Genomic DNA, 16,399 nt, shown 5'->3' with positions numbered 1-16,399 from the left:
GGAGACAAAGCCTGCGGCCCAGTCAAAGGAGGACTACCTGCCACAGGCCATGGGGTCAGAAGCCTACAAAAGGAAGCGCGCCTCGGAATACAGGATCTCACTTGCTCAAGAGCCTTGCCTCCCACCATGGGAAGCAGCTCTAAAGGAACCTTGCGAAAATCATATTTTGAGCGATACTGCGTCATGCTAGGCAAATTGTGAGTCAGAAAAGCAACTTCATTTTGAGAAGCCCTGACCTACGGGAAGGAAAAGCTTTCAAGGTCAGAAGAGGGACTCGAACCCGGGCCGCGGCGGTGAGAGCGCCGAATCCTAACCACTAGACCACCAGGGAGCCCAGAGCCGTGCAGCAACAGTTCATACACTGCTCTCCGAGTGACAAAACTCATGGGGGCTGAAAACATATTTTATTCTACAGCAAATATGAATCGGAACTTAATCCTAATGATGCCACCAGACTGCCTGTCACTTCCAGGCACAGGCCATCCTCTCCCCCTTGCTACTGAACCGATGAATTCCTGCACAATCAGGATCCCCGGGAAAACCCAAGAGGGACACCTAGTGGCTGCTGATGGCGCACAGACAGCTGGTACACCTTCTCTCACCTATCTCGTTATTCAGCTTGCTGGAAGAATACATTGCGCTTAAGCGATTCAAGAGTGCAAAGGAGAAGAGTGCTCCAAAGTAGATGTATGCATCACAGCAGGGTTTTCCAGCAATTTACCTTTCTGTTGAGCTGGTACTGCACTTCACGCCAACATAGAGCACCTGACTGGGTGGGGGACTGCGTGCGCACAAAGGTGGCTTAGGTCAATGGGGGCAAAGCAACCTGGGGCACAGGAGAACAAGCCCCATTCCTCCGCTTTCATCTATTGGGAGGGGTGCCTTTTTAAAGACCTTCTTTTAAAAAAGATACACAGACAAATTAAGCAATCTATGCTTTAGAGGGATCTTCCCTGACCGGGAATCGAACCGGGGCCACGGCGGTGAAAGCGCCGAATCCTAGCCACTAGACCACCAGGGAGTAGATGCTCTAGTGTGCCTGCCTTGCTCACCCCCTTATTGTGACTAAGCTAACTCCAATATAAAAATTAACGGTAAAGTCCGAGTGGGAGAAAGTTAGGTGTCACACAGTGTGTTTGTTATAAGCAATTACTTTTAACCTCCTGCAAAAGCCTTTTAACTCTGCAATCACCTCTTGCTGGACAGCTGGTGCTACAGCAGCAAGCATAAAAAGGTAGTTGAAGAAAGTAAATCCTTGGGTCTCACCAGGGTGGCCGAGTGGTTAAGGCGTTGGACTTAAGATCCAATGGACGTTTGTCCGCATGGGTTAGAGCCCCATTCCTGGTATGGGTTTTCAGCAGGTTTGTAGGAACGTGCAGATGCTTTTGAAAAGCATTTTCCTCCGCCCTCCTCGGCCTCCCACTGCCCCTCCCCAACGGTCCCCATTCAAGCCTCAGGTGTGGAGTCTGCTGCTACTCTTCTACCAGCATGGATGCTTCCCAGAGCAATGAAGTGCCATCTACACAGAGCCCCTGCCTAGAGAAATACACCTCCTATGTCTTTTTCCACTATAGGGAGCAGGAGAAACTGATTGCTTCCTGGGCAACATGGGTCTGCCACTAGAATTTGCAGATTTCTCCCCTTTTTTTGATTTACGCCTACAGGCTCTCCCTTCCCAGTGGAGCAGGATCTGCTGATGCAGGCCCGGCTGGCCCAAACGTGCAAAGGGTTCTCCACAGGCCTCTGGGAAAGAAATTGAGCAGAGTTTCCTGCCCCGCCTCCTCTCGCCTTCCGAACGGGCTTCCAAACGGGCAATGCCCTGACGGGTCCCCCACAACCTATCCTGCCCATGCCCACACCCCTGTATATGAGGGTGACCCATGTCCCTCACCCTCCATGCTCGAATGGAAGGCCTGTGTGTCCTGAGGGGAGCACCAGACAGGCATCTCTCAGGCCAGGCAGACACCTGCAGTACCTGTTAAGCTCCAAAGCCTGTACATTCCCAAGATGCAACAGGTCACTATGCAAATCAGGCAGCCCTTGCCACACCCTCCCCGCCTCTGGCCTCTGCCGCTTTCCGTACGTGCAGCTCAGCTTTTTCTTACCCAGAGGCAGACTTCCGTTTTAGCAAACAGGTGGGTTGCAGTGGGTCCAGGACGCCATTTGGAGACAAAGCCTGCGGCCCAGTCAAAGGAGGACTACCTGCCACAGGCCATGGGGTCAGAAGCCTACAAAAGGAAGCGCGCCTCGGAATACAGGATCTCACTTGCTCAAGAGCCTTGCCTCCCACCATGGGAAGCAGCTCTAAAGGAACCTTGCGAAAATCATATTTTGAGCGATACTGCGTCATGCTAGGCAAATTGTGAGTCAGAAAAGCAACTTCATTTTGAGAAGCCCTGACCTACGGGAAGGAAAAGCTTTCAAGGTCAGAAGAGGGACTTTTCCCTGACCGGGAATCGAACCCGGGCCGCGGCGGTGAGAGCGCCGAATCCTAACCACTAGACCACCAGGGAGCCCAGAGCCGTGCAGCAAAAGTTCATACACTGCTCTCCGAGTGACAAAGCTCATGGGGGCTGAAAACATATTTTATTCTACAGCAAATATGAATCGGAACTTAATCCTCATGATGCCACCAGACTGCCTGTCACTTCCAGGCACAGGCCATCCTCTCCCCCTTGCTACTGAACCGATGAATTCCTGCACAATCAGGATCCCCGGGAAAACCCAAGAGGGACACCTAGTGGCTGCTGATGGCGCACAGACAGCTGGTACACCTTCTCTCACCTATCTCGTTATTCAGCTTGCTGGAAGAATACATTGCGCTTAAGCCATTCAAGAGTGCAAAGGAGAAGAGTGCTCCAAAGTAGATGTATGCATCACAGCAGGGTTTTCCAGCAATTTACCTTTCTGTTGAGCTGGTACTGCACTTCACGCCAACATAGAGCACCTGACTGGGTGGGGGACTGCGTGCGCACAAAGGTGGCTTAGGTCAATGGGGGCAAAGCAACCTGGGGCACAGGAGAACAAGCCCCATTCCTCCGCTTTCATCCATTGGGAGGGGTGCCTTTTTAAAGACCTTCTTTTAAAAAAGATACACAGACAAATTAAGCAATCTATGCTTTAGAGGGATCTTCCCTGACCGGGAATCGAACCCGGGCCGCGGCGGTGAAAGCGCCGAATCCTAGCCACTAGACCACCAGGGAGTAGATGCTCTAGTGTGCCTGCCTTGCTCACCCCCTTATTGTGACTAAGCTAACTCCAATATAAAAATTAACGGTAAAGTCCGAGTGGGAGAAAGTTAGGTGTCACACAGTGTGTTTGTTATAAGCAATTACTTTTAACCTCCTGCAAAAGCCTTTTAACTCTGCAATCACCTCTTGCTGGACAGCTGGTGCTACAGCAGCAAGCATAAAAAGGGAGTTGAAGAAAGTAAATCCTTGGGTCTCACCAGGGTGGCCGAGTGGTTAAGGCGTTGGACTTAAGATCCAATGGACGTTTGTCCGCATGGGCTCGAGCCCCATTCCTGGTATGGGTTTTCAGCAGGTTTGTAGGAACGTGCAGATGCTTTTGAAAAGCATTTTCCTCCGCCCTCCTCGGCCTCCCACTGCCCCTCCCCAACGGTCCCCATTCAAGCCTCAGGTGTGGAGTCTGCTGCTACTCTTCTACCAGCATGGATGCTTCCCAGAGCAATGAAGTGCCATCTACACAGAGCCCCTGCCTAGAGAAATACACCTCCTATGTCTTTTTCCACTATAGGGAGCAGGAGAAACTGATTGCTTCCTGGGCAACATGGGTCTGCCACTAGAATTTGCAGATTTCTCCCCTTTTTTTGATTTACGCCTACAGGCTCTCCCTTCCCAGTGGAGCAGGATCTGCTGATGCAGGCCCGGCTGGCCCAAACGTGCAAAGGGTTCTCCACAGGCCTCTGGGAAAGAAATTGAGCAGAGTTTCCTGCCCCGCCTCCTCTCGCCTTCCGAACGGGCTTCCAAACGGGCAATGCCCTGACGGGTCCCCCACAACCTATCCTGCCCATGCCCACACCCCTGTATATGAGGGTGACCCATGTCCCTCACCCTCCATGCTCGAATGGAAGGCCTGTGTGTCCTGAGGGGAGCACCAGACAGGCATCTCTCAGGCCAGGCAGACACCTGCAGAACCTGTTAAGCTCCAAAGCCTGTACATTCCCAAGATGCAACAGGTCACTATGCAAATCAGGCAGCCCTTGCCACACCCTCCCCGCCTCTGGCCTCTGCCGCTTTCCGTACGTGCAGCTCAGCTTTTTCTTACCCAGAGGCAGACTTCCGTTTTAGCAAACAGGTGGGTTGCAGTGGGTCCAGGACGCCATTTGGAGACAAAGCCTGCGGCCCAGTCAAAGGAGGACTACCTGCCACAGGCCATGGGGTCAGAAGCCTACAAAAGGAAGCGCGCCTCGGAATACAGGATCTCACTTGCTCAAGAGCCTTGCCTCCCACCATGGGAAGCAGCTCTAAAGGAACCTTGCGAAAATCATATTTTGAGCGATACTGCGTCATGCTAGGCAAATTGTGAGTCAGAAAAGCAACTTCATTTTGAGAAGCCCTGACCTACGGGAAGGAAAAGCTTTCAAGGTCAGAAGAGGGACTCGAACCCGGGCCGCGGCGGTGAGAGCGCCGAATCCTAACCACTAGACCACCAGGGAGCCCAGAGCCGTGCAGCAACAGTTCATACACTGCTCTCCGAGTGACAAAACTCATGGGGGCTGAAAACATATTTTATTCTACAGCAAATATGAATCGGAACTTAATCCTAATGATGCCACCAGACTGCCTGTCACTTCCAGGCACAGGCCATCCTCTCCCCCTTGCTACTGAACCGATGAATTCCTGCACAATCAGGATCCCCGGGAAAACCCAAGAGGGACACCTAGTGGCTGCTGATGGCGCACAGACAGCTGGTACACCTTCTCTCACCTATCTCGTTATTCAGCTTGCTGGAAGAATACATTGCGCTTAAGCGATTCAAGAGTGCAAAGGAGAAGAGTGCTCCAAAGTAGATGTATGCATCACAGCAGGGTTTTCCAGCAATTTACCTTTCTGTTGAGCTGGTACTGCACTTCACGCCAACATAGAGCACCTGACTGGGTGGGGGACTGCGTGCGCACAAAGGTGGCTTAGGTCAATGGGGGCAAAGCAACCTGGGGCACAGGAGAACAAGCCCCATTCCTCCGCTTTCATCTATTGGTAGGGGTGCCTTTTTAAAGACCTTCTTTTAAAAAAGATACACAGACAAATTAAGCAATCTATGCTTTAGAGGGATCTTCCCTGACCGGGAATCGAACCGGGGCCACGGCGGTGAAAGCGCCGAATCCTAGCCACTAGACCACCAGGGAGTAGATGCTCTAGTGTGCCTGCCTTGCTCACCCCCTTATTGTGACTAAGCTAACTCCAATATAAAAATTAACGGTAAAGTCCGAGTGGGAGAAAGTTAGGTGTCACACAGTGTGTTTGTTATAAGCAATTACTTTTAACCTCCTGCAAAAGCCTTTTAACTCTGCAATCACCTCTTGCTGGACAGCTGGTGCTACAGCAGCAAGCATAAAAAGGTAGTTGAAGAAAGTAAATCCTTGGGTCTCACCAGGGTGGCCGAGTGGTTAAGGCGTTGGACTTAAGATCCAATGGACGTTTGTCCGCATGGGTTAGAGCCCCATTCCTGGTATGGGTTTTCAGCAGGTTTGTAGGAACGTGCAGATGCTTTTGAAAAGCATTTTCCTCCGCCCTCCTCGGCCTCCCACTGCCCCTCCCCAACGGTCCCCATTCAAGCCTCAGGTGTGGAGTCTGCTGCTACTCTTCTACCAGCATGGATGCTTCCCAGAGCAATGAAGTGCCATCTACACAGAGCCCCTGCCTAGAGAAATACACCTCCTATGTCTTTTTCCACTATAGGGAGCAGGAGAAACTGATTGCTTCCTGGGCAACATGGGTCTGCCACTAGAATTTGCAGATTTCTCCCCTTTTTTTGATTTACGCCTACAGGCTCTCCCTTCCCAGTGGAGCAGGATCTGCTGATGCAGGCCCGGCTGGCCCAAACGTGCAAAGGGTTCTCCACAGGCCTCTGGGAAAGAAATTGAGCAGAGTTTCCTGCCCCGCCTCCTCTCGCCTTCCGAACGGGCTTCCAAACGGGCAATGCCCTGACGGGTCCCCCACAACCTATCCTGCCCATGCCCACACCCCTGTATATGAGGGTGACCCATGTCCCTCACCCTCCATGCTCGAATGGAAGGCCTGTGTGTCCTGAGGGGAGCACCAGACAGGCATCTCTCAGGCCAGGCAGACACCTGCAGAACCTGTTAAGCTCCAAAGCCTGTACATTCCCAAGATGCAACAGGTCACTATGCAAATCAGGCAGCCCTTGCCACACCCTCCCCGCCTCTGGCCTCTGCCGCTTTCCGTACGTGCAGCTCAGCTTTTTCTTACCCAGAGGCAGACTTCCGTTTTAGCAAACAGGTGGGTTGCAGTGGGTCCAGGACGCCATTTGGAGACAAAGCCTGCGGCCCAGTCAAAGGAGGACTACCTGCCACAGGCCATGGGGTCAGAAGCCTACAAAAGGAAGCGCGCCTCGGAATACAGGATCTCACTTGCTCAAGAGCCTTGCCTCCCACCATGGGAAGCAGCTCTAAAGGAACCTTGCGAAAATCATATTTTGAGCGATACTGCGTCATGCTAGGCAAATTGTGAGTCAGAAAAGCAACTTCATTTTGAGAAGCCCTGACCTACGGGAAGGAAAAGCTTTCAAGGTCAGAAGAGGGACTCGAACCCGGGCCGCGGCGGTGAGAGCGCCGAATCCTAACCACTAGACCACCAGGGAGCCCAGAGCCGTGCAGCAACAGTTCATACACTGCTCTCCGAGTGACAAAACTCATGGGGGCTGAAAACATATTTTATTCTACAGCAAATATGAATCGGAACTTAATCCTAATGATGCCACCAGACTGCCTGTCACTTCCAGGCACAGGCCATCCTCTCCCCCTTGCTACTGAACCGATGAATTCCTGCACAATCAGGATCCCCGGGAAAACCCAAGAGGGACACCTAGTGGCTGCTGATGGCGCACAGACAGCTGGTACACCTTCTCTCACCTATCTCGTTATTCAGCTTGCTGGAAGAATACATTGCGCTTAAGCGATTCAAGAGTGCAAAGGAGAAGAGTGCTCCAAAGTAGATGTATGCATCACAGCAGGGTTTTCCAGCAATTTACCTTTCTGTTGAGCTGGTACTGCACTTCACGCCAACATAGAGCACCTGACTGGGTGGGGGACTGCGTGCGCACAAAGGTGGCTTAGGTCAATGGGGGCAAAGCAACCTGGGGCACAGGAGAACAAGCCCCATTCCTCCGCTTTCATCTATTGGGAGGGGTGCCTTTTTAAAGACCTTCTTTTAAAAAAGATACACAGACAAATTAAGCAATCTATGCTTTAGAGGGATCTTCCCTGACCGGGAATCGAACCGGGGCCACGGCGGTGAAAGCGCCGAATCCTAGCCACTAGACCACCAGGGAGTAGATGCTCTAGTGTGCCTGCCTTGCTCACCCCCTTATTGTGACTAAGCTAACTCCAATATAAAAATTAACGGTAAAGTCCGAGTGGGAGAAAGTTAGGTGTCACACAGTGTGTTTGTTATAAGCAATTACTTTTAACCTCCTGCAAAAGCCTTTTAACTCTGCAATCACCTCTTGCTGGACAGCTGGTGCTACAGCAGCAAGCATAAAAAGGGAGTTGAAGAAAGTAAATCCTTGGGTCTCACCAGGGTGGCCGAGTGGTTAAGGCGTTGGACTTAAGATCCAATGGACGTTTGTCCGCATGGGCTCGAGCCCCATTCCTGGTATGGGTTTTCAGCAGGTTTGTAGGAACGTGCAGATGCTTTTGAAAAGCATTTTCCTCCGCCCTCCTCGGCCTCCCACTGCCCCTCCCCAACGGTCCCCATTCAAGCCTCAGGTGTGGAGTCTGCTGCTACTCTTCTACCAGCATGGATGCTTCCCAGAGCAATGAAGTGCCATCTACACAGAGCCCCTGCCTAGAGAAATACACCTCCTATGTCTTTTTCCACTATAGGGAGCAGGAGAAACTGATTGCTTCCTGGGCAACATGGGTCTGCCACTAGAATTTGCAGATTTCTCCCCTTTTTTTGATTTACGCCTACAGGCTCTCCCTTCCCAGTGGAGCAGGATCTGCTGATGCAGGCCCGGCTGGCCCAAACGTGCAAAGGGTTCTCCACAGGCCTCTGGGAAAGAAATTGAGCAGAGTTTCCTGCCCCGCCTCCTCTCGCCTTCCGAACGGGCTTCCAAACGGGCAATGCCCTGACGGGTCCCCCACAACCTATCCTGCCCATGCCCACACCCCTGTATATGAGGGTGACCCATGTCCCTCACCCTCCATGCTCGAATGGAAGGCCTGTGTGTCCTGAGGGGAGCACCAGACAGGCATCTCTCAGGCCAGGCAGACACCTGCAGAACCTGTTAAGCTCCAAAGCCTGTACATTCCCAAGATGCAACAGGTCACTATGCAAATCAGGCAGCCCTTGCCACACCCTCCCCGCCTCTGGCCTCTGCCGCTTTCCGTACGTGCAGCTCAGCTTTTTCTTACCCAGAGGCAGACTTCCGTTTTAGCAAACAGGTGGGTTGCAGTGGGTCCAGGACGCCATTTGGAGACAAAGCCTGCGGCCCAGTCAAAGGAGGACTACCTGCCACAGGCCATGGGGTCAGAAGCCTACAAAAGGAAGCGCGCCTCGGAATACAGGATCTCACTTGCTCAAGAGCCTTGCCTCCCACCATGGGAAGCAGCTCTAAAGGAACCTTGCGAAAATCATATTTTGAGCGATACTGCGTCATGCTAGGCAAATTGTGAGTCAGAAAAGCAACTTCATTTTGAGAAGCCCTGACCTACGGGAAGGAAAAGCTTTCAAGGTCAGAAGAGGGACTCGAACCCGGGCCGCGGCGGTGAGAGCGCCGAATCCTAACCACTAGACCACCAGGGAGCCCAGAGCCGTGCAGCAACAGTTCATACACTGCTCTCCGAGTGACAAAACTCATGGGGGCTGAAAACATATTTTATTCTACAGCAAATATGAATCGGAACTTAATCCTAATGATGCCACCAGACTGCCTGTCACTTCCAGGCACAGGCCATCCTCTCCCCCTTGCTACTGAACCGATGAATTCCTGCACAATCAGGATCCCCGGGAAAACCCAAGAGGGACACCTAGTGGCTGCTGATGGCGCACAGACAGCTGGTACACCTTCTCTCACCTATCTCGTTATTCAGCTTGCTGGAAGAATACATTGCGCTTAAGCGATTCAAGAGTGCAAAGGAGAAGAGTGCTCCAAAGTAGATGTATGCATCACAGCAGGGTTTTCCAGCAATTTACCTTTCTGTTGAGCTGGTACTGCACTTCACGCCAACATAGAGCACCTGACTGGGTGGGGGACTGCGTGCGCACAAAGGTGGCTTAGGTCAATGGGGGCAAAGCAACCTGGGGCACAGGAGAACAAGCCCCATTCCTCCGCTTTCATCTATTGGGAGGGGTGCCTTTTTAAAGACCTTCTTTTAAAAAAGATACACAGACAAATTAAGCAATCTATGCTTTAGAGGGATCTTCCCTGACCGGGAATCGAACCGGGGCCACGGCGGTGAAAGCGCCGAATCCTAGCCACTAGACCACCAGGGAGTAGATGCTCTAGTGTGCCTGCCTTGCTCACCCCCTTATTGTGACTAAGCTAACTCCAATATAAAAATTAACGGTAAAGTCCGAGTGGGAGAAAGTTAGGTGTCACACAGTGTGTTTGTTATAAGCAATTACTTTTAACCTCCTGCAAAAGCCTTTTAACTCTGCAATCACCTCTTGCTGGACAGCTGGTGCTACAGCAGCAAGCATAAAAAGGTAGTTGAAGAAAGTAAATCCTTGGGTCTCACCAGGGTGGCCGAGTGGTTAAGGCGTTGGACTTAAGATCCAATGGACGTTTGTCCGCATGGGTTAGAGCCCCATTCCTGGTATGGGTTTTCAGCAGGTTTGTAGGAACGTGCAGATGCTTTTGAAAAGCATTTTCCTCCGCCCTCCTCGGCCTCCCACTGCCCCTCCCCAACGGTCCCCATTCAAGCCTCAGGTGTGGAGTCTGCTGCTACTCTTCTACCAGCATGGATGCTTCCCAGAGCAATGAAGTGCCATCTACACAGAGCCCCTGCCTAGAGAAATACACCTCCTATGTCTTTTTCCACTATAGGGAGCAGGAGAAACTGATTGCTTCCTGGGCAACATGGGTCTGCCACTAGAATTTGCAGATTTCTCCCCTTTTTTTGATTTACGCCTACAGGCTCTCCCTTCCCAGTGGAGCAGGATCTGCTGATGCAGGCCCGGCTGGCCCAAACGTGCAAAGGGTTCTCCACAGGCCTCTGGGAAAGAAATTGAGCAGAGTTTCCTGCCCCGCCTCCTCTCGCCTTCCGAACGGGCTTCCAAACGGGCAATGCCCTGACGGGTCCCCCACAACCTATCCTGCCCATGCCCACACCCCTGTATATGAGGGTGACCCATGTCCCTCACCCTCCATGCTCGAATGGAAGGCCTGTGTGTCCTGAGGGGAGCACCAGACAGGCATCTCTCAGGCCAGGCAGACACCTGCAGTACCTGTTAAGCTCCAAAGCCTGTACATTCCCAAGATGCAACAGGTCACTATGCAAATCAGGCAGCCCTTGCCACACCCTCCCCGCCTCTGGCCTCTGCCGCTTTCCGTACGTGCAGCTCAGCTTTTTCTTACCCAGAGGCAGACTTCCGTTTTAGCAAACAGGTGGGTTGCAGTGGGTCCAGGACGCCATTTGGAGACAAAGCCTGCGGCCCAGTCAAAGGAGGACTACCTGCCACAGGCCATGGGGTCAGAAGCCTACAAAAGGAAGCGCGCCTCGGAATACAGGATCTCACTTGCTCAAGAGCCTTGCCTCCCACCATGGGAAGCAGCTCTAAAGGAACCTTGCGAAAATCATATTTTGAGCGATACTGCGTCATGCTAGGCAAATTGTGAGTCAGAAAAGCAACTTCATTTTGAGAAGCCCTGACCTACGGGAAGGAAAAGCTTTCAAGGTCAGAAGAGGGACTTTTCCCTGACCGGGAATCGAACCCGGGCCGCGGCGGTGAGAGCGCCGAATCCTAACCACTAGACCACCAGGGAGCCCAGAGCCGTGCAGCAAAAGTTCATACACTGCTCTCCGAGTGACAAAGCTCATGGGGGCTGAAAACATATTTTATTCTACAGCAAATATGAATCGGAACTTAATCCTCATGATGCCACCAGACTGCCTGTCACTTCCAGGCACAGGCCATCCTCTCCCCCTTGCTACTGAACCGATGAATTCCTGCACAATCAGGATCCCCGGGAAAACCCAAGAGGGACACCTAGTGGCTGCTGATGGCGCACAGACAGCTGGTACACCTTCTCTCACCTATCTCGTTATTCAGCTTGCTGGAAGAATACATTGCGCTTAAGCCATTCAAGAGTGCAAAGGAGAAGAGTGCTCCAAAGTAGATGTATGCATCACAGCAGGGTTTTCCAGCAATTTACCTTTCTGTTGAGCTGGTACTGCACTTCACGCCAACATAGAGCACCTGACTGGGTGGGGGACTGCGTGCGCACAAAGGTGGCTTAGGTCAATGGGGGCAAAGCAACCTGGGGCACAGGAGAACAAGCCCCATTCCTCCGCTTTCATCCATTGGGAGGGGTGCCTTTTTAAAGACCTTCTTTTAAAAAAGATACACAGACAAATTAAGCAATCTATGCTTTAGAGGGATCTTCCCTGACCGGGAATCGAACCCGGGCCGCGGCGGTGAAAGCGCCGAATCCTAGCCACTAGACCACCAGGGAGTAGATGCTCTAGTGTGCCTGCCTTGCTCACCCCCTTATTGTGACTAAGCTAACTCCAATATAAAAATTAACGGTAAAGTCCGAGTGGGAGAAAGTTAGGTGTCACACAGTGTGTTTGTTATAAGCAATTACTTTTAACCTCCTGCAAAAGCCTTTTAACTCTGCAATCACCTCTTGCTGGACAGCTGGTGCTACAGCAGCAAGCATAAAAAGGGAGTTGAAGAAAGTAAATCCTTGGGTCTCACCAGGGTGGCCGAGTGGTTAAGGCGTTGGACTTAAGATCCAATGGACGTTTGTCCGCATGGGCTCGAGCCCCATTCCTGGTATGGGTTTTCAGCAGGTTTGTAGGAACGTGCAGATGCTTTTGAAAAGCATTTTCCTCCGCCCTCCTCGGCCTCCCACTGCCCCTCCCCAACGGTCCCCATTCAAGCCTCAGGTGTGGAGTCTGCTGCTACTCTTCTACCAGCATGGATGCTTCCCAGAGCAATGAAGTGCCATCTACACAGAGCCCCTGCCTAGAGAAATACACCTCCTATGTCTTTTTCCACTATAGGGAGCAGGAGAAACTGATTGCTTCCTGGGCAACATGGGTCTGCCACTAGAATTTGCAGATTTCTCCCCTTTTTTTGATTTACGCCTACAGGCTCTCCCTTCCCAGTGGAGCAGGATCTGCTGATGCAGGCCCGGCTGGCCCAAACGTGCAAAGGGTTCTCCACAGGCCTCTGGGAAAGAAATTGAGCAGAGTTTCCTGCCCCGCCTCCTCTCGCCTTCCGAACGGGCTTCCAAACGGGCAATGCCCTGACGGGTCCCCCACAACCTATCCTGCCCATGCCCACACCCCTGTATATGAGGGTGACCCATGTCCCTCACCCTCCATGCTCGAATGGAAGGCCTGTGTGTCCTGAGGGGAGCACCAGACAGGCATCTCTCAGGCCAGGCAGACACCTGCAGAACCTGTTAAGCTCCAAAGCCTGTACATTCCCAAGATGCAACAGGTCACTATGCAAATCAGGCAGCCCTTGCCACACCCTCCCCGCCTCTGGCCTCTGCCGCTTTCCGTACGTGCAGCTCAGCTTTTTCTTACCCAGAGGCAGACTTCCGTTTTAGCAAACAGGTGGGTTGCAGTGGGTCCAGGACGCCATTTGGAGACAAAGCCTGCGGCCCAGTCAAAGGAGGACTACCTGCCACAGGCCATGGGGTCAGAAGCCTACAAAAGGAAGCGCGCCTCGGAATACAGGATCTCACTTGCTCAAGAGCCTTGCCTCCCACCATGGGAAGCAGCTCTAAAGGAACCTTGCGAAAATCATATTTTGAGCGATACTGCGTCATGCTAGGCAAATTGTGAGTCAGAAAAGCAACTTCATTTTGAGAAGCCCTGACCTACGGGAAGGAAAAGCTTTCAAGGTCAGAAGAGGGACTCGAACCCGGGCCGCGGCGGTGAGAGCGCCGAATCCTAACCACTAGACCACCAGGGAGCCCAGAGCCGTGCAGCAACAGTTCATACACTGCTCTCCGAGTGACAAAACTCATGGGGGCTGAAAACATATTTTATTCTACAGCAAATATGAATCGGAACTTAATCCTAATGATGCCACCAGACTGCCTGTCACTTCCAGGCACAGGCCATCCTCTCCCCCTTGCTACTGAACCGATGAATTCCTGCACAATCAGGATCCCCGGGAAAACCCAAGAGGGACACCTAGTGGCTGCTGATGGCGCACAGACAGCTGGTACACCTTCTCTCACCTATCTCGTTATTCAGCTTGCTGGAAGAATACATTGCGCTTAAGCGATTCAAGAGTGCAAAGGAGAAGAGTGCTCCAAAGTAGATGTATGCATCACAGCAGGGTTTTCCAGCAATTTACCTTTCTGTTGAGCTGGTACTGCACTTCACGCCAACATAGAGCACCTGACTGGGTGGGGGACTGCGTGCGCACAAAGGTGGCTTAGGTCAATGGGGGCAAAGCAACCTGGGGCACAGGAGAACAAGCCCCATTCCTCCGCTTTCATCTATTGGGAGGGGTGCCTTTTTAAAGACCTTCTTTTAAAAAAGATACACAGACAAATTAAGCAATCTATGCTTTAGAGGGATCTTCCCTGACCGGGAATCGAACCGGGGCCACGGCGGTGAAAGCGCCGAATCCTAGCCACTAGACCACCAGGGAGTAGATGCTCTAGTGTGCCTGCCTTGCTCACCCCCTTATTGTGACTAAGCTAACTCCAATATAAAAATTAACGGTAAAGTCCGAGTGGGAGAAAGTTAGGTGTCACACAGTGTGTTTGTTATAAGCAATTACTTTTAACCTCCTGCAAAAGCCTTTTAACTCTGCAATCACCTCTTGCTGGACAGCTGGTGCTACAGCAGCAAGCATAAAAAGGTAGTTGAAGAAAGTAAATCCTTGGGTCTCACCAGGGTGGCCGAGTGGTTAAGGCGTTGGACTTAAGATCCAATGGACGTTTGTCCGCATGGGTTAGAGCCCCATTCCTGGTATGGGTTTTCAGCAGGTTTGTAGGAACGTGCAGATGCTTTTGAAAAGCATTTTCCTCCGCCCTCCTCGGCCTCCCACTGCCCCTCCCCAACGGTCCCCATTCAAGCCTCAGGTGTGGAGTCTGCTGCTACTCTTCTACCAGCATGGATGCTTCCCAGAGCAATGAAGTGCCATCTACACAGAGCCCCTGCCTAGAGAAATACACCTCCTATGTCTTTTTCCACTATAGGGAGCAGGAGAAACTGATTGCTTCCTGGGCAACATGGGTCTGCCACTAGAATTTGCAGATTTCTCCCCTTTTTTTGATTTACGCCTACAGGCTCTCCCTTCCCAGTGGAGCAGGATCTGCTGATGCAGGCCCGGCTGGCCCAAACGTGCAAAGGGTTCTCCACAGGCCTCTGGGAAAGAAATTGAGCAGAGTTTCCTGCCCCGCCTCCTCTCGCCTTCCGAACGGGCTTCCAAACGGGCAATGCCCTGACGGGTCCCCCACAACCTATCCTGCCCATGCCCACACCCCTGTATATGAGGGTGACCCATGTCCCTCACCCTCCATGCTCGAATGGAAGGCCTGTGTGTCCTGAGGGGAGCACCAGACAGGCATCTCTCAGGCCAGGCAGACACCTGCAGAACCTGTTAAGCTCCAAAGCCTGTACATTCCCAAGATGCAACAGGTCACTATGCAAATCAGGCAGCCCTTGCCACACCCTCCCCGCCTCTGGCCTCTGCCGCTTTCCGTACGTGCAGCTCAGCTTTTTCTTACCCAGAGGCAGACTTCCGTTTTAGCAAACAGGTGGGTTGCAGTGGGTCCAGGACGCCATTTGGAGACAAAGCCTGCGGCCCAGTCAAAGGAGGACTACCTGCCACAGGCCATGGGGTCAGAAGCCTACAAAAGGAAGCGCGCCTCGGAATACAGGATCTCACTTGCTCAAGAGCCTTGCCTCCCACCATGGGAAGCAGCTCTAAAGGAACCTTGCGAAAATCATATTTTGAGCGATACTGCGTCATGCTAGGCAAATTGTGAGTCAGAAAAGCAACTTCATTTTGAGAAGCCCTGACCTACGGGAAGGAAAAGCTTTCAAGGTCAGAAGAGGGACTCGAACCCGGGCCGCGGCGGTGAGAGCGCCGAATCCTAACCACTAGACCACCAGGGAGCCCAGAGCCGTGCAGCAACAGTTCATACACTGCTCTCCGAGTGACAAAACTCATGGGGGCTGAAAACATATTTTATTCTACAGCAAATATGAATCGGAACTTAATCCTAATGATGCCACCAGACTGCCTGTCACTTCCAGGCACAGGCCATCCTCTCCCCCTTGCTACTGAACCGATGAATTCCTGCACAATCAGGATCCCCGGGAAAACCCAAGAGGGACACCTAGTGGCTGCTGATGGCGCACAGACAGCTGGTACACCTTCTCTCACCTATCTCGTTATTCAGCTTGCTGGAAGAATACATTGCGCTTAAGCGATTCAAGAGTGCAAAGGAGAAGAGTGCTCCAAAGTAGATGTATGCATCACAGCAGGGTTTTCCAGCAATTTACCTTTCTGTTGAGCTGGTACTGCACTTCACGCCAACATAGAGCACCTGACTGGGTGGGGGACTGCGTGCGCACAAAGGTGGCTTAGGTCAATGGGGGCAAAGCAACCTGGGGCACAGGAGAACAAGCCCCATTCCTCCGCTTTCATCTATTGGTAGGGGTGCCTTTTTAAAGACCTTCTTTTAAAAAAGATACACAGACAAATTAAGCAATCTATGCTTTAGAGGGATCTTCCCTGACCGGGAATCGAACCGGGGCCACGGCGGTGAAAGCGCCGAATCCTAGCCACTAGACCACCAGGGAGTAGATGCTCTAGTGTGCCTGCCTTGCTCACCCCCTTATTGTGACTAAGCTAACTCCAATATAAAAATTAACGGTAAAGTCCGAGTGGGAGAAAGTTAGGTGTCACACAGTGTGTTTGTTATAAGCAATTACTTTTAACCTCCTGCAAAAGCCTTTTAACTCTGCAATCACCTCTTGCTGGACAGCTGG

General features: G+C 52.1%; 17 non-coding genes across 17 annotated transcripts; 7 read left to right on the top strand and 10 right to left on the bottom strand.

Moving 5' to 3' along the window:
* Positions 1-949: 949 nt before the first annotated feature.
* Positions 950-1,021, bottom strand: TRNAE-UUC (transfer RNA glutamic acid (anticodon UUC)). The gene has a single exon. It is a non-coding gene; the product is annotated as a tRNA-Glu (tRNA).
* A 243-nt stretch (positions 1,022-1,264) lies between these two features.
* On the top strand, positions 1,265-1,347 carry TRNAL-UAA (transfer RNA leucine (anticodon UAA)). Its single transcript has one exon. It is a non-coding gene; the product is annotated as a tRNA-Leu (tRNA).
* Positions 1,348-2,441: 1,094 nt separating this feature from the next.
* Positions 2,442-2,513, bottom strand: TRNAE-CUC (transfer RNA glutamic acid (anticodon CUC)). Its single transcript has one exon. It is a non-coding gene; the product is annotated as a tRNA-Glu (tRNA).
* A 618-nt stretch (positions 2,514-3,131) lies between these two features.
* Positions 3,132-3,203, bottom strand: TRNAE-UUC (transfer RNA glutamic acid (anticodon UUC)). Its single transcript has one exon. It is a non-coding gene; the product is annotated as a tRNA-Glu (tRNA).
* A 243-nt stretch (positions 3,204-3,446) lies between these two features.
* TRNAL-UAA (transfer RNA leucine (anticodon UAA)) lies at positions 3,447-3,529 on the top strand. The gene has a single exon. It is a non-coding gene; the product is annotated as a tRNA-Leu (tRNA).
* Positions 3,530-5,296: 1,767 nt separating this feature from the next.
* TRNAE-UUC (transfer RNA glutamic acid (anticodon UUC)) lies at positions 5,297-5,368 on the bottom strand. Its single transcript has one exon. It is a non-coding gene; the product is annotated as a tRNA-Glu (tRNA).
* A 243-nt stretch (positions 5,369-5,611) lies between these two features.
* On the top strand, positions 5,612-5,694 carry TRNAL-UAA (transfer RNA leucine (anticodon UAA)). The gene has a single exon. It is a non-coding gene; the product is annotated as a tRNA-Leu (tRNA).
* A 1,767-nt stretch (positions 5,695-7,461) lies between these two features.
* On the bottom strand, positions 7,462-7,533 carry TRNAE-UUC (transfer RNA glutamic acid (anticodon UUC)). The gene has a single exon. It is a non-coding gene; the product is annotated as a tRNA-Glu (tRNA).
* A 243-nt stretch (positions 7,534-7,776) lies between these two features.
* TRNAL-UAA (transfer RNA leucine (anticodon UAA)) lies at positions 7,777-7,859 on the top strand. Its single transcript has one exon. It is a non-coding gene; the product is annotated as a tRNA-Leu (tRNA).
* Positions 7,860-9,626: 1,767 nt separating this feature from the next.
* TRNAE-UUC (transfer RNA glutamic acid (anticodon UUC)) lies at positions 9,627-9,698 on the bottom strand. The gene has a single exon. It is a non-coding gene; the product is annotated as a tRNA-Glu (tRNA).
* A 243-nt stretch (positions 9,699-9,941) lies between these two features.
* TRNAL-UAA (transfer RNA leucine (anticodon UAA)) lies at positions 9,942-10,024 on the top strand. The gene has a single exon. It is a non-coding gene; the product is annotated as a tRNA-Leu (tRNA).
* A 1,094-nt stretch (positions 10,025-11,118) lies between these two features.
* TRNAE-CUC (transfer RNA glutamic acid (anticodon CUC)) lies at positions 11,119-11,190 on the bottom strand. Its single transcript has one exon. It is a non-coding gene; the product is annotated as a tRNA-Glu (tRNA).
* A 618-nt stretch (positions 11,191-11,808) lies between these two features.
* Positions 11,809-11,880, bottom strand: TRNAE-UUC (transfer RNA glutamic acid (anticodon UUC)). Its single transcript has one exon. It is a non-coding gene; the product is annotated as a tRNA-Glu (tRNA).
* Positions 11,881-12,123: 243 nt separating this feature from the next.
* Positions 12,124-12,206, top strand: TRNAL-UAA (transfer RNA leucine (anticodon UAA)). Its single transcript has one exon. It is a non-coding gene; the product is annotated as a tRNA-Leu (tRNA).
* Positions 12,207-13,973: 1,767 nt separating this feature from the next.
* On the bottom strand, positions 13,974-14,045 carry TRNAE-UUC (transfer RNA glutamic acid (anticodon UUC)). Its single transcript has one exon. It is a non-coding gene; the product is annotated as a tRNA-Glu (tRNA).
* Positions 14,046-14,288: 243 nt separating this feature from the next.
* On the top strand, positions 14,289-14,371 carry TRNAL-UAA (transfer RNA leucine (anticodon UAA)). The gene has a single exon. It is a non-coding gene; the product is annotated as a tRNA-Leu (tRNA).
* A 1,767-nt stretch (positions 14,372-16,138) lies between these two features.
* TRNAE-UUC (transfer RNA glutamic acid (anticodon UUC)) lies at positions 16,139-16,210 on the bottom strand. Its single transcript has one exon. It is a non-coding gene; the product is annotated as a tRNA-Glu (tRNA).
* Positions 16,211-16,399: the final 189 nt, after the last annotated feature.

Source organism: Lissotriton vulgaris, chromosome 4_1 (assembly GCF_964263255.1).
Source record: "Lissotriton vulgaris chromosome 4_1, aLisVul1.2, whole genome shotgun sequence".
Classification (NCBI taxonomy): Eukaryota; Metazoa; Chordata; class Amphibia; order Caudata; family Salamandridae; genus Lissotriton; species Lissotriton vulgaris.
Note: the sequence above shows the minus strand (reverse complement) of the source record. Positions and strands in the feature narration are given on the sequence as shown.